Source organism: Cavia porcellus, unplaced genomic scaffold, assembly GCF_034190915.1.
Source record: "Cavia porcellus strain 051 isolate PalLab524CR breed Dunkin Hartley unplaced genomic scaffold, mCavPor4.1 scaffold_2, whole genome shotgun sequence".
Classification (NCBI taxonomy): Eukaryota; Metazoa; Chordata; class Mammalia; order Rodentia; family Caviidae; genus Cavia; species Cavia porcellus.
In genome coordinates, this window is record NW_026947485.1 from 111,143,400 (window position 1) to 111,159,699 (window position 16,300).

Consider the following 16,300-nt stretch of genomic DNA (forward strand, 5'->3'; position numbering starts at 1 on the left):
GAGGTTGCTAAAAATATTTATAAAGATAGAAACTTCAAAACAACTTGAAAGAGATTATGAACCCTAATAACACCTGGGTGATATCAATGTGAAAGGTGTAGTAAGGACTTGAAAGCTCTTCCTCTATAAAGTGGGGGGGGGTAAAGCTGCAAAAATCCTCAGAAGTCTCTGAACTGTGGATATTAATCAAATATCTGTAAGGATTTGGAGAGAATTTGTACAGGAGAAATGGCTGAACACTGATAAGAACACTGAAATTGATTCCATTTTAACTTGCCCTACTTTCATTTCCCTCCGGTTCTGTTCTGCTTTGTACTATTCTGTTCTGTTCAGTTTGGCTTGGTTCAGTTCTGTTCTGTTTCATACTAACCATGAAAATTAACAGCCCCACAATGATGGCAAAAACCAGGAACTGAGTGTACACCTGCACTAGCACTCCAGTGTACTCCAGCACTGGTGTGGGGCTGGGGCTCCTCCAAAGATCCGTGCTAAAAAATGTTTCACATTTCGTCCATCTGACAGTTTCCTATTAAATACAACCATTTATCTTTTCTTTTGAAACTGACAAAATTATATACTTATTGCACCAAAAAAAGAGGATTGTATATTATATAACTACACTTATATGAAAAGTTCAGAATAGGCGAATCTATAGAGATGGCAAGATTGATGGCTGGCCAGCTAGGGAGGAGATAGGCGATTGGGGAGCTAACTAAACAATGTGAGGTTGAAGACAGACAACAAAAATGTTTTAGAATTGGTTGTCATGATAAAAATTCTGTGAATACTAAAAGCCACTGTACACTTTACATAGGCAGAGTGTATGCCCTGTGAATTATGTTAACAAAGTCTCTTAAAGGAACACACAGAATCAGACAACAGGTAAAACGAGCATAGCCACGTTCAAATAAAATTCTACTTATAAAACCAGGCAGGTGACCAATGAACCACAGTTTGCTGACTACTGAATAATAATAATAATAAAACCTCTCAACCTCTCTCTTTGCACCCCCATCTCTACTTCACCCTTCACTCCCTCCCTGAGCCATGCATGGGCTCACTAGAAAAAAAATAAAATATTATCTTTTCAACTTGTCTTGCAGATGTTTGTGTACAGCTTTTGGATTTTGTCTTTAAACGGAAAAGATGTGATTTTATTTGAATTCTTTAGTCCTTCCTGTTCCCTGGAAGTAGCCATTCTGGGTCATGAAGTGACTTTAGAAAACAGAAGGAACATAAAATAGGACAAGTTATCAAGAGCCTGTAATCCTCACAACACAAATCACTACATCAAACCTAAACTGACTTCATCTAGACTTCTTAAAAAAATAAATTTATGTGTGGAAAAGCACATACATGTTTAATATTTTTTGAGATTTCTGTAACTCCATGCTCACAACTGAAGCTAATTCCAACTAAGATAGGACTCAAAGAATAAAACAGGTTTGCTTTCTGGAAGAGTCAGTGGATGGTATAGAAGGTACATGTCTATGTTTTTTTTTTTAAATAGCATTTTATCCTTAAATAGCATTATGTCCTGGTTTTTTAAACTTGGTATCTTTCAACTATTTTATTTTTTAAGAATATATAGTCTATGATTCACCAACACTGTAATATCTTTAAAAATTCAGATTTCATAAATATAAGCTACAACACATTTCTTAATCAGAATAGTACTGTCCTTTGGTAAATTCCTATAACTGCAAATTTTAGGGCCTCGTTGAAGTCCTGATGACCAAATATGAAGAATCTGTGTGGTTTTCCTGCTGAACCAGTGGTATGTTGCCTTGTAACTTCACTGTGCAGGACAGAAAAAACAGGTCTTTACATTTCCAACTGGCCTTCACAATACTAAAATAGCAGGTGAAAGGCTCTAAATGATTCACAAACTATCCCCAGACATCACAATATTTACTTGCACCCACAAAATTAAGGTTTCTGTCATTACTGATGTTAACTTTTAAAAAGGAAAGGCTTATTTTGTCTCACAGTTTTGCAGGTTTCAATCCATGGCCCATTGGCCCACTGATTTTAGCTCTGTGACACAGTAGTACATTATGGCAACAGTATGTACAGAGCAAAGCTATTCACCTCATCCAAGAATTTGAAAAAGAAAGGAAGACATGAACAGGGTTCCCCAGTGCCTTTCAAGGGCATGTCCTCAAGTTACCTAACTTCCTCTCATAAGCTCCACCTCTTAAAGGTCCCTCCTTCTACCAGTGCTGCCAAAGGCTGGCAAACCAACCATTCATATATGAGCAGCCAGTGATGAACAGTTAAAGCACAAACTGTAGCAGGCTGCAAAGTCATATCTCCTCCTTAAAGGTGTTTTAGAATCACTGTCTTCTTGTGCAAAGAACTCTCCACGCATTTGTTAAAATGCCAAACCCCCAGTGTGGCTATACTTAGAGATGGGTCCTCTGCAGGAGTAATTACCATTGAGGTCATGACAGTGAGTTTCTGATTGGACAGGATTATAAGATAAAAATATCAAAAAACATTCATTCATCTTGCTCCCTCCACTCCTCCCTTCCTGTCTCTTGCCCTGTCTTTAAGCAGGTACAGAGAAATGGTCATGTGAAAAAAAAGAAAAGACAGCCATCTGCAAGACAGTAAGATGGCCTCTCATCAGAAACAAATTGGTCAGAACCTTAACCTTGGACTTTGGCCTCCAGAATTACAAGGGGAAAATTCTGTTGTGTAAGCCACCTATTCTGTGGTAATTTGGCAACCTAGCAAATCCATGCTCCAAAAGGATAGTATAAATTACCTTGCTTCATCATTTTCCAGGTACTTTCCAATAAAAATCTACTTTAACAATGGCACGGTCATAAACTGCCCCTATGTACACTGAATCTGTGTGAAACTTCGTGACTCTTACTCTTATGGGTGATTTTCTGGATTGTGGAAGGATCCCTTCAAGAGTGTCTCTTAGTGTGACAGAACTGAGGGCTTCTTGGGACTTTCAGCAGTAAAGAAGGAAAAGTCACAGGAAAATTATGACAAGTAGCTCACCTTAGATAAGAAATGAATTCTATTTCCCCAGTTACTTTTCTATCTATAGCTCTGTATTATCTAATAACTCTCTTGAAATCTCATCTTCTTTCTAGGCAGTCCTCACAAAGGTCCAGGCACCCAACTCTTTCTCTTATGAAGCCCACATCTGATTCACAAGAAATATTCGAGTATCATGTGCCCTGATAAACTATGGCAGTGACAGCTGACTCCAATGTACTCTCCCTCACTCCTCTACCAAATCTCACTAATCCATCTCCCTTTCTCTTGGAATTTCCCAGACATGAGACTGAATAATATTGCACCTTTCAAAAGAAGGGGACACTTACCAAGTTCTCTGATATGAAACCCGTCTTGTTAGACTTAAAGGAGATTTGGGAAACACAACAATGTCTCCTAAACATATTGTCTGTTTCAAACAATGTCTTTCAAGACTTGAAACTAATGAAAATTTTCAATAATTGCAAAACCAGCTCTTGGATTTTGGTTGCCAAATTCAAGAAGAAAAATTGATCAAGACCCCAGGTGTAACATTAGGAAACCCTTTGCCGCTTTTGTACCCATGTGTTTAATATAGCCACAGATGGACACAGTATTAATAATAAGGCAGGCTGACCCTTGAGAGCACTACTCTGACAGGTGACTTAAAGGATCCACAATGATCTTGCTGATATTCCTTAAGACTGTTTAGTAGCCTAAAACACCAATCTTCTTGCCCTCTCTCCACTCAGTTTCAGACTGTGTGATGACTGTTAGACCATTCTCTGGCTCTCTCTCATTCTCAACTCATAAACGTTTTTCTAATACAATTCCTTAACATTTAATTTCATTCTAACACTTTCTCAGAGGACTCAAGACTAACATAAAGATATTTCTTTTGAAAACATGCATTTTTGTCTGCACCTACTGTTGCCATGATGTACTGTGTCACAGAGCCAAAATCAGTGGGCCAATGGATTAAAACCTGCAAAACTGTAAGACAAAATAAGCCTTTTCTTTTAATAAGTTAACTATAATAATGACAGAAAGCTTACTTTTGTGGGTGCAAGTAAATGTTGTGATGTCTGGAGACAGTTTGTGAATGTTTTAGAGCCTTTCACCTGCTATTTTAGTATTGTGAAGGCCAGTTGGAAATGTAAAGACCTGTTTTTTTCTGTCCTGCACAGTGGAGAAAGTTACAAGACAACATACTACTGGTTCAAGAGTTCAATATCCAGTTACGTTAACCATGGTATGAATGACGATATAAGAGGGAATACCTGGCAGAATATGGAATTTTACTTTACACTTCTTGTTCACCTATACCAAATTTTTGTTAAAATATGAACACGAAGGTGACTTGGGGGGAAGTTATTATTGTGGGTGCAGAATCTGTGAGCAGGAAAGTTGTACAGTACTTGTGAATCTACCCTTCAGTAAGCAGCCAGGCTGTCCCAGAACTGTGATAAGGAGGCTACATAATACCTTGGAATTCCAAAGTAAACACAACCCCCAAATTAGCATCCCCCAAATTAGGTCCTTCCTTTCAGCAGGACCTTTTGCTGACCCGGTCTCGTTTTTTCTCATCTATCTTCCCACTGCATTTCTTCTGTGCCATTGTTTAAGAGGGCACTAATAAGAAATAGTGGGAAGTGGAGCATGAGAAATACAGGATGCAGCTTTGAATTTGAAACACATTGCTTAAAACCATACCCCAGCACAAGGACCTAGATTGGATTCCCAACACCAAAGAAGACCGAATAAACAGCTGTCCTTTCACAATATCACAGTAGCTGGAAGTTGGACTTGACACTTCTTGGGCAACAGGATGCTGAGCTACACTTGCAGAAGTGACATAACAGGACACTCACTCCAGGGACTCGCTCTTCTCCAAATGAAGTCGCTATAGCAGACGGTGTCTGGGTTAGACCACCTTCAAGTACTTGCCCTCTTTAAGAGTGCCTTAGTTTCTCCATATATAAAATAGATATGATAATAGCTTCTGCAGTTACTGAAGGGGTAAAATAGCACAACAACCTGCCGTTCAACACAATGCTTGAAACGCAGAAACGTACGGCTTGGCGTTAAGACTGCAATACGCCACCCGCCCTCCCCCAACGGGTTCCACCGTACCCGCTTCCGGAAGCCCCTTCACCTCTGTCTGCCCCGGCCCAGCGCGGATCCTTCCGCGCTGCGTCATTTCCGGGGAACAAAGGACGTGGAATACCCGGATGCAAGTGTCATGGCTGCCGCCAGTGAGGCCCCGCGAGGGAGTGGAGTCTAGAGTTTCCTAGATAGCGCACCGAGACTGGGCTTCAAGAAGGAATGAGACTTCCGGGCGACAGGGTTCTAGGAACTTTACCCGCTTCCTAGTAACTTGCTAAGTTTTTCTGGAGAAGACGCCTCTTGTGGCAGAATGGGACTTCCCACCCAGCCCACCTTTGTGCAAAGATTTTGTTCTCCTCACACAGCGCTGGGCTGGCAGCGCGACATTATTCTGGGAGGAAGGGGCGGGCCGGAGGCCTGAATCGGGAGAAATGAGGCCCGCTGTTGTCTCCCGGGCAGCAGACGCTAGGGTACTTCTCTAATAAAACCGGCAGCTGACTGCCCCATTGACTAACCTAGTCTTTATCATTTCAGCCGAGATATTCGGAGTTGATCGTAAGAAAGACTCTTTATAGCTGATGCAACTACATGCAATCAGCCTGACATTTTAGATAAACTTTAATCCTGGAAAATATCAAGGATGGATATAGAGCAGGGTAGTTAAATTCAAGCAAGTAATGCTGCGTTTTACGTTTCAGAATTAATAGACAAAGTTCACATGTTGAGCTATGTGATAGTTTAAGGTTTAAATTGGGATGTGTTGGTGCTTGCGAGAATTTAACAAAATCATTCTTATAAAGTAACTAATGAGAATAGATTAATATTGAAAATATTCAGAAAATTCTTGAACTTTGCTGATGTGTAGTTGTAAGAGGATGACGTCAGATTTTTTCATAATAAGACTAATTTCCAGAAGCTTCTGAAAATACATTAGTTTTGGGTATATTAGTTTGTTTCTCCAGAAGTTCACCTTCAGGTTTTATCATCAAATGAAACAAGAACAAGTGTGAGTTGATTCATTAACTCTTCCTAGTAAGTAAAATTACTTTTTTAAGCACTTAACTATGTGGGATTCAGTCTCAGTTGAAACTTCTTTATTTGCCTGCGATACATAATCAATTGATTTGAGAAATACAGTTACTATTTATAGAAACAAAATATATAAACTAATATTTAAAGCAAGTTAACTCTATATCATAGTGTTTTGTAATTTAGATTTTCACATAAGCTCCCCAAAGTGAAGAGCTGATATAGAAAGGCTTAAGGCAGGGGTAGGAGGGAGGAATGTAGACCTTTGCCTATTTTCTGAACATCTCATTATTTCGACAGAAAGTAACAGCTATTAGAAAGCACTTTGATTTTCTTTTTATAACTATATACCAAATGCAAAGCACTAAGTTGGTAATGGATGAGAAATCACCTTAATATATATAAGTACTATAAGGATGAGTTATTATCTCATCTTCTGAACAAATTGTCTTCCCATGGTACATTTTAACTTCTAGAACTTGTGTTTCTTGTACATGTGTATGTATTATACAAGGAGTGATGAAAATACATAGTAGTTAAATTTTAACACACTTATTACAGTAAAAAATGTTGCTGTTTAATCCCCCTTAAAATAACCTACCTTCCACTTCAAACACACCTATCCCTGTTTTTGCCACTTTCCAAAGCAGTTCTGGAAGTCCTTTTTCTTGAGCGTCTTTACAAGCTGTGATCAAATCTGTGGTAAATGTTGAGTTGATCCAAATTGTGCTTATAAATGTATTTATAGACATTAAAGGGTTTAATGGTCAGATGGCTTGGATTCTTAACTTTTTTTGTATGCTTTCTTGCAGGTAAGTCTAATAATTTCCGGTACACTACCAGGACAAACCACTGTTAAGGTGGAAATTTTTATTATATTAATTAGTTTAAACATTTTAGCAGTCTGTTCAATTTTCTAGTATTTCTAGATTTCCTATACCTAGATGTGGGCCTCATTTAGTTGTGGGGTAATTGAAGATAACTTTAAATTATGTTCTACTGAATATAAAATTTGATCTCAAGCAGGTGGCATTTATGGAGCACTCAGCATTTGCCAATCTCTGCAGTAAGTCCTATACATACATTTTCTTAGTACCTAGAGTAACACTGTGAGACTTACTTTTTTAACAGATGGAGTAACCAAGGCAAAGAAGGAGTGAATTCCTTGCTCATGGTCATAGAAATACAGCGATATTCTTATCTACTTATATGACATCTCTGTCTCACCGTAACACTTGGTAGAAGAATGAAAATGGAACACAGACCTGGACTCTGTCTAGCTTGCTTTGGGACATGTGACTTAAGCTCTCTGAATTTTATTTCCTCACATGTAATAAAAATACTTTGAACTATTGTATTTTATTGAATGCTGAGTCATCAAGAACTCACAGTGGTAAAAGCACCCTTCTTCCAAGCTTTTCATACTCATTTGTCACATCTCAGGAAATGACAGCTTCATCTTTGTGGTTACTGATCTGACCACATTGTAAGATATGACTGATTTTAGAGATGTCAAAATGTAAAATGATACACATCTTGGGATTGGTGCTCCTTTTCAACCCGGATTCTAGGATATCCACACCTTGAAAACGTTTTATTGCTGTTTTATGTGTTTTCTAATGTAAATAAGATAAAACATATGCTTTATGGAGGTGGAAAAGTAGGAAACATTTTTACAGTTTTCATATGTGAATCCTCAATGCCCCAAACAACACTTGGCATGTAATCAGTGCTCATTAGAGTTGCTAAAAGCAAATCTTCATACTAAAATAATAATTTTTTTAAAAAATCATTTACAGTTTGACCTGTAATATTATCAATAGTGCAAAAATATTTTGCCACCATTTTTTAAATTCAAAAGAGCAGTTATAAAATGAATAGTATCTTTTTCCCCAAATATCATTTTCTGATGCTAATAGTAATCAAGTATGGGTGCTTTTTGTTCCTTAAATGGCATTATAAAATTGAAATTTGATATATGTGGACTCTTAAACAAGGAGCCTCATTTTACTTTAAACTGGACAACATATTAACATTATTTATATAGATCTTCATTTTAAGAAAGGTTGAAAACACGATTTGATAGCTTTTAAAGTTTTTATACTATGGAAAGATGAGTTAAGAATTTTAAAAACTGTAATGGAAATATATTTTGAAATTGTTTGAATATGCAGAAAAACATTCCAGTTTTGAGGTGGGCAGGTATGAGAATGTAAAGAAATTATTCATGGGATATTTATAGTCTGTCTAATGAGGTCTGATAACTCGCAGTTAGAGCCAGGAAGGAGGCACCGGAATTACAAATTGTAGGCTGGTCTCTTTAGATAATTAGTTGAATGTGCTGTGGTGGCTAGAAAAAGTCAGCAACGCATGAAATATCATCAGGAAGGGGTTTGGGAAAAAGTTTTTTACCTTCAAATAACAGTTTATTTCAACATGAAATATAGAAAGTTACAATAGTGATGGATAGATGTAGAATGTTCAAAATGAAGTCAATTGTTAAATATAATTATAGGTATAATGTTCCTTGCAGAATTCAATAAACTATGTATGTCTGTAAAACCTTTTTTAAAAAGACTACAGGAGAAAAATCATTTGTGTAACCACCATAATTTCTGCCACTAAAATAATTACAAAATGAACATTAATCACTAATGTCTGTGGATTTCCATAATCAATTTTCTCAGAGTCTCTCTCCACAAAACATAATTCTTATTCTTTCATGAGTTGCTGCCTGTTCATAAAGGGAAGTAGCATTCATTTCTATTTGTAATTTCCTTGCAGAATGTAAAAATGTGTACTTTTTTGGATTCTCCAAACCCAGAGAAAATTAGGCCAGCAATCCATCAGAAACTATTTTTATGAGTTCAAATAAAGTAATTCAGACTATGAAGTTTCCACAAAAGTTAATGTTTATTAGTCAAAGGCCTATCAGCCTATAACATTGGAGAATTGAAGAAGTGGTATTTATCAAGAAGTTTGTAGCAAGCAATTTTAGAGAACTAGAATATGTTTTGAGTACCTAAAGATTGTTTTGTGAATATTTTTAAAAATTTGAATAATTTCACACCTTTTTTCTTCACCTTTATTTCTCTTTAAGTGAATCACTGTACCCACCACCTGTACCCCATGTGAATTCACCTGGTCTCTTGTCCTAGAATTTCTCGTAGTAGGTCTTTATGAAGGGAATAGATAAAGAGACAAGTATCAATGATTAGATAATTAATACCTCCAGCTGCTTCTGCAAATCTGTACATAGGAGGGGAAAAATGAAAACAATATGGATTGGTTTGGAGATTAAGCATAATCTGTCATCTCTGCCTAATGATTTTAGAGCCTGGACTTGGCTTAATTTGTAAGGTAATAAAGGAGAGAATGCTCTATCTGTTTTGAAAACAATCATTCTAAAGAGTTTTTCCTCTGAATTTCTCTCTTTCATGTCCCTTTTTCTGTTCTGGATTTTTTTTTTTTTTTTTTTTTTTTTTTTTTTTTTTTTGCACATTCCCCAAAGTGACGGGATAATGCACTTGGGAGCTCATGTTCCAGTTAATAGGCTACCACAAGGGGTCTGTAAGTATGGATTTTAGGTTTTGCCTTTGATAATCATTATGGTTTCCCTGTACCAAAAAGCAAGCTAGCAAACAAAAAGTTTCCCACTGCCATTCTCAGGCATTTTAAAAAAATAAACATATCTTCTGTATATTTTGAATCATACCAATAACTTCTTACCTTTAGTCTTGGATTTACTATAATTTCTACATGTAATAGTCACATAAATGATATTTCCACCACAAATTTTGAACCTGAGTTTAAGATACACATTTTCAACGGAGAAGTGAGTTAAAGGCATTTTTAGAACCACTTTTCTCTTTAAGAGTTCCTAGAGAAAACTTACTACTGGAAAAAATTAGTGCCATTACAAGTTCATGTTCCCAGCTTTGCCTGGCAGTTCCCTGCAGCCCGCCGTCTGTGGGGGGGTCGCCTTGGCCCCGCCCCGCCCGCCCCACCCTTTGCCCGCCCGCCTGACCAACTCTCCCCTCCCTCCCTTTCCTTTCTTCACTTCTTTATTTTGGTGAACCTTGGTCTTGCTACATTGGCTTAGCCTCCAATTTCTGAGTTTAGGTGATTTTCCTGCCTCGTCCTTCCAACTAGCCGTGTCACTACTCTCAGCTGCAGGAGCTCTTAAAACATCTTTCACCTGCTGACCAACTTCCCCACCTTTTCATTCTCAGCAGATAGATATTCTGTCTCCTATTTTCTCAGAGAAAAGAAACCATAAAATGGAAACTTGCTCAGATTATTTCCACCAGGTCTCCAAATTTACTTCATTTATACCCATTCATTTCCTTCACTTTTTTTTTTTTCAATAGAAAAGATGATTATCATCTTGTCCCAAGTTCTGGATATCCCATTCCTGCTGTTTAGGACTTTCACTTTTATTTGTGGCTTTTCCACGTTGACTTTTAGGCATTTTCTAGTCTTTTATATATTAAAAGAAAAGAAATAAAACTTGCAGCAAGTTGTTCCTCATTCTGTTTCTTGCTTCCCTTTAGCAGACAATGACCGATGAAAAGATTTTCTCTCAGTTTCTTTGAGTTCCTGTTTATGTTTCAAGCAACTGGAATATTTTATCATAACTAAAAATACCAGTTTTTAAAGTCATCAACCTCCAGTTATTTCTCAGTCTGCTGAGTACTTCACAGGCATTATCTGACTTGATCTTTGTTCAACAGATGGTAGTTTAATAATTCTCTTTGGGCAAATTTCTTTTCTTTGGATTTGATGGATATCACTGTTTCTTGGTGGCTCTTCTCTGACCATTCTGCCTCAGTTTCTTAGAGACTCCTTATTAATTTGAAGAAAACATACAAGTAGGCAATAAATATATGAAAAAAATGTTCAACATCGTGAACCATTAGACAAATGCAAAGTGAAACAACACTGATATTTCATTTTACTCCAGAAAGAAAATGTATCATCAAAAAATCAAATAACAAATGCTGGTGAGGCTGCAGTGGAAAAAGAAGCCTCCCACAATGTTTGTAGTACAGCCATTGCAGAAATTAGTATGCAGATTTCTCAAAAAACAAACTATAAATTCCATTTGACCCAGCTGTTCTCTTTCAAGGTACCCTCCCAAAGAAGTGAAAGACATCATATTACAGCAACACATGCATACCAATGTGTACAGTGGCACAATTCATACCTAAATCTTGGAAGCAGCCTATATGTCCAACAATAGAGAATGGATAAGGAAAATGTAGCATCTATACATAATGGAACACTTTTCTACTATACAGAAGAATAAATTTGAGTCATTTGTAGGAAAAAGGATGTACCGTGAAAACATGTTAAGTGAAAAAAAAAAGAATCTGCCATACAAGCTTAATATCATGGTTTGTCTCACAAGAAAAATCCAAAGTAAAAATACAGAGCAAAGCATAAGACTGATAAAAGGAAACAGGGAGCCAGGGGTTTAGCTCAGCGGCATTGTAAGTGCCTACTTGGCAAACGTAAAGTCTTGAGTTCCAGCCCCAGTACCAAAAAAAAAAAAAAAAAGGAAGATAGATGTTTTGCAAATGGAAAGGGGACCAAGATAGAAGGTGGAGATGGAAAAGGATTATAAAACATTTAAAATGTGTCATTTACATGTTTTAACTACCCACAATGAGTTTACATCACTGTCTCACAAACATGAACTAAAAAAAGAAGGAAAAGCAAAATGGGAGTCTGGTCCGATGGCAGTGGGTTATCAGAACTCACTAACATTAGTGTCACTAACGTTGGTTTACCACCCCCCCACACACACTGCTAAATTTGACTGGCTTAAAAAATTTTTTTTAAAAAAAGGGAGAATGGAATCTAGAGATGCAAGGAGGGAGAGGAGAGGAAGGGGAATAAAAAGAATGAAGATATGTACATGTTTCCACTCCCTAAGATAAATAAAATTTACAAATCACATTTATAAAGTATCCATGATGTACATACAAGGCAGTAAATTAGAGACTGAAGACAGTTTGATGCAACATCTTCTCCCAAATAACACACTCCCAAGCATCCACTCGATGTTTAGCATACATTATCAAGCATCACAGAATATCCAATATTTGATAACTACTCAATTAAATTTTGCTTCAAAACAGGCATGTTCACAAATACCTACAATCACAGCACTGTGAAGCAGGAAGGCTGCAAGTTTGAGCCAGACTGGGTTATGCTGAGTTCAAGGCCAGCCTCAATTGCCTAGCAAGACATTGTCTCAGAAAGCCAAAAGAAACTGCTTTAAGGCCTCCAAACTATTTTGTTAGATTTTATAGAAACACTGAAAAAAAAATAATAATACATCACCTCAAAGAGCATCAATATAAAGAAGAAAATCCATAGAAAGTGAAAATGAAGACTTTTTCCTAGAAGAGATTTGGCAAACATTGGAGATTTTTCTTCCAGAGACTAAAGACTGGGCTAGTGTGTAGCTCAGTGGAAGGGCAATTACCCAGTGTGTGTTAAGCACTGAGTTTGACCTCCAGGACCACTCACTAAATAGTAAAAAAAAATTAAAATTGAAACTACTAACCCAGTTCTCAAGGTAACTTTTCAGGAAAGAGAATTAGTCTACCACTAAAAGGCTGAACATATAATTGATGAATAAAAATAAATAAAACTCCTGCTTATAAAGCTTATGGCTCAGTGTAATTGAATCACCAGTAACCAGATAATCACAAACAATAAAAATGCAAATGTAAAGGGGATTATATATAAAAGAATTAGGTTCTATGAACATCTATAGCAAGAGAATTTTATTATGTTAGGGAGCCCAGGAAGTCTTAAAAATGATGATTTACCTCTGAACTATCTTCCTATCCCTCTGTCATATTTTGTGTTACAGTTGTGGGGCAGGTGAAGTATGTAATTATGACGTGAACATAAAGCTATAACAACATGGCTAAGGCCGATCCAGGCATCCCACCCAGAGCAGGCAACATTTGATCTATTGTTAGAAAACTCCAAGGAACCTCTTATGATCAAATTCTGATCATGTGTACATTTCCAAACAAAGGAGTGTGTAGCTTCCTCCCTTTCCGAACTTTAGATTGGCAGAAGCGGTACGTCTGGTTTGGTTCATGCAGATAAATACACTACGGTAGGACTATCCCAGGGGAGAAGGCCACGGTATCCTACTCATCCTGTTTTGTTGAGAATACTAAACTCTGTTGTAAAATATTTATTAGAATTCCTACTGAGGTAACAAATTAAAGGCATGTCATTTGAGCCTGGCTATCAGCTCTGGTTCTAAGCTAATATTGTGTGATTCATATATCTGTGAAGCTGTTCTGATGTCCTCATATTTTGGGAGAAGAATGATTTTTATTGTTCTATTAAAATGTAGACTAGAATCACAATTGAATTACTCTATGTGCTAAAGCACACATGAGATGTGAGTTGAAATGGATGAATGACTGGGAAATACAACTAAAGATGAGCAATTCTAACTTCCAACAGAAATTATGTTTTAGTAGGCACTGAAATTTGAGTGTCTTTTTGCAGGTAATCTACAAATGCTGTCTGTATCTTATTTTATAATTAGTGGGGTAAAGAACATAATTATAACATTATGAGTCTGAATTCATTTGTTGACAAAAGTAAATGTACCAGTTGTGTGATAATTTTAGAGATCTTATTAGGGGAAACGAAAAGTTGCATCCATCTAGTAGAAAGCTTTCTCCCATCCTATCTTTATTGCTTACATGGCCGTATCTGTGCCAGAATCATTTTAAGATTCTACGCAGTCATCATTCTTCAAAGCCAGCATGCACTTCTTTCAGCTTTCTTGTTATCAGAACCTTAGTTTTGTTTGCAGTGATAGTGTGTCACCCTTGAGCCATGAGTTATGATTGATGTGTGTCAAGCATGACACCTTATTTCTCTTTGTGAGACCCTCATGAGCTTCCTTGAAACCATGGATGTCACATGTCACATGTCACATTTCTAGCTAATAGGAGGAGATCTTCTGCAGACTTTTGGAAAGATGTGACCGATGTAGCGGGAGCAACACTCTCCCCTTTTTCAATATATACTTATCTTTGAGCTCCTCCTGCCTTAACATGGACGTGTTATCTTGGCTGTGGCAGCTGTCTTAGTCACTTTCTTTGCCATTAAAGGAAGAAATGTCTCATTAAGCTCATATTTTAGTTCGTGATTGACTGGCTGCAGAGAAGAAATAGCATGGGCATAGCAGGCAAAAGTACCTCTCTAATCGTCTTATTAGGGGTAAAGAAAAATTGTACCCATCTACTTGAGTGCTTTTTCCCTTCCTATCTATTGTGGTCCTTTTCCGGTCCCTGTTGTGATCCAGGAAGCTTGTATATGTAATCTCATGGAAACATTATTAGAATCCTGGTGAACTGATTTTAATTTACCACCTCCAGTGCAACTCACAGTGAAAAAAAGACACTAAGATATATTTACAGTTACAGGCAGCCTAGGCATCCTGAGTCCAGTCCAGATGAGGGTTCACGGAACGAAGGCCTTAACCCAGGGCCTAACCCAGAATTTATTAATTTGTGAAGAAGAGAGTGGCTAGAGGATGAGTGACTGTGAAAATGGCAGGAATTACCTGAGTACTGTGAACTGGGCTAGCTAGGAGGCCAAAAAGACTCCTGCAATGAAAAGGATTTGCAGAAAGACCAATCTGCCTAACACAATTGAGGTAGCATTTAATATTTAGGGGCCTGGTACATTGGTTGAGATATATAAACTTTTTCTGTCCTGGGAAGTCATAGCCTCTTATCTTGAGGCTCAAACTTAGTTGATGGTCCTGGAGCCATGGCTCTGCCATGCCATTGTACTCAACTATTTAGCAGGAGACACTGATGTGAGGAAATAGGGCTATCACTTGTCTTTGAAGATTCCACATCAATACCTCCACTACCCCTATTTACATTGCTTAGAGCTAGTTGAAAAGGAAATAGCTTAGCCAGCTCTGTACATATCAGTACATGGAGTTAGGACCAGGTTTAGCTACAGTGGAGGTAATTGTTCTGTGTTCCAGGAGAGCTGTCCATATCACTTATTTTCTAGCCACTCCCTTCTTCACAAATTAATAAATTCTGGGTTAGGCCTAGATTAAGGTCTTTGTTCTCCACCTACTTTTCATTCCTGAAGGCTAGGAAGCAGAGAATGAAAGAAGGGCCCAGGGAGGGAGACATGGCCTTTCAGGTCATACCCCCAGTGGCTCACTTCTAACCAGTCCCATCTCCTAACAGCAAGTCAGCTGTAGCTGGCCTATAATGCAATCATCTTCCAAAAGCCACAATATGAGTGCATGACACACTTAGAGGACCTCTTCATATAAACTGTCACAACAGCTATCTTACTTATATACTGTAGAGCAAAATGCATTATTCACAAAGCCTACAAAAAAACACCAAGACTCTGAACACCTTGCCACATTAATAAGTTTAACAATGACTCATATAGTTTTCACATTGCAAAAAGTAGAATTACTTTTATATTTATATTTCATTTTATATTTCATCATTTTATATTTCATTTTATATTTCAATTTATATTTCATCTGAGAAGCATCAGTTCATTTCAGTTGCCTGTTTTTTTTGGATTGGGTCTTTTATTTGGGGATCTAATTATTTTATTCTTTGTTTTTATTGTTAAGTACAAACTAAATAGTATTTAGCAATAAAAACAAATGGCATGGATAAACCTCAAAAACAGGATGACAAGAGAAGGAAATCAGATTCAAAAGGGAACATTCTGTATAATTTCATTTATTTGAAACTTTAGGAAAGAAAAGTTGAACCCATATTTCATGGATTGCTTGGGCCAAGACTTAGGTATAAGGAAAATTGGGTCTCAAAGGGCACAGAGAAACCTTTTAGCAAAATAGAAATGTGCTATATTTTAATTGTGGTAGTTGTTACATGGAGGTATAGATTTGTCAAAATTTATTGAATGTATGCATTTTATTGTATGTAAACTATACTTACTGAAGTTATCATTTAATAAACAGAATATTCATTCTTTCAGAAACCAGTAGTAGGGAGATGCATGGATGTCAGATATGCTGATAATTCAAACATCCATGAGAAGTCCACATAGGGTAGGGCACTGATGTGAGCCCTTTTGAACTTTCACTGATGCAAACGCTCACAGTGGC

General features: G+C 37.2%; 1 long non-coding RNA gene across 1 annotated transcript; it reads left to right on the forward strand.

Annotated features, from left to right (window-relative positions):
* The first annotated feature begins 5,203 nt into the window (after positions 1–5,203).
* LOC101788790 (uncharacterized) lies at positions 5,204–9,528 on the forward strand. Its single transcript, XR_216475.4, has 3 exons — positions 5,204–6,132; positions 6,942–6,989; positions 7,261–9,528. It is a non-coding gene; the product is annotated as an uncharacterized LOC101788790 (long non-coding RNA).
* Positions 9,529–16,300: the final 6,772 nt, after the last annotated feature.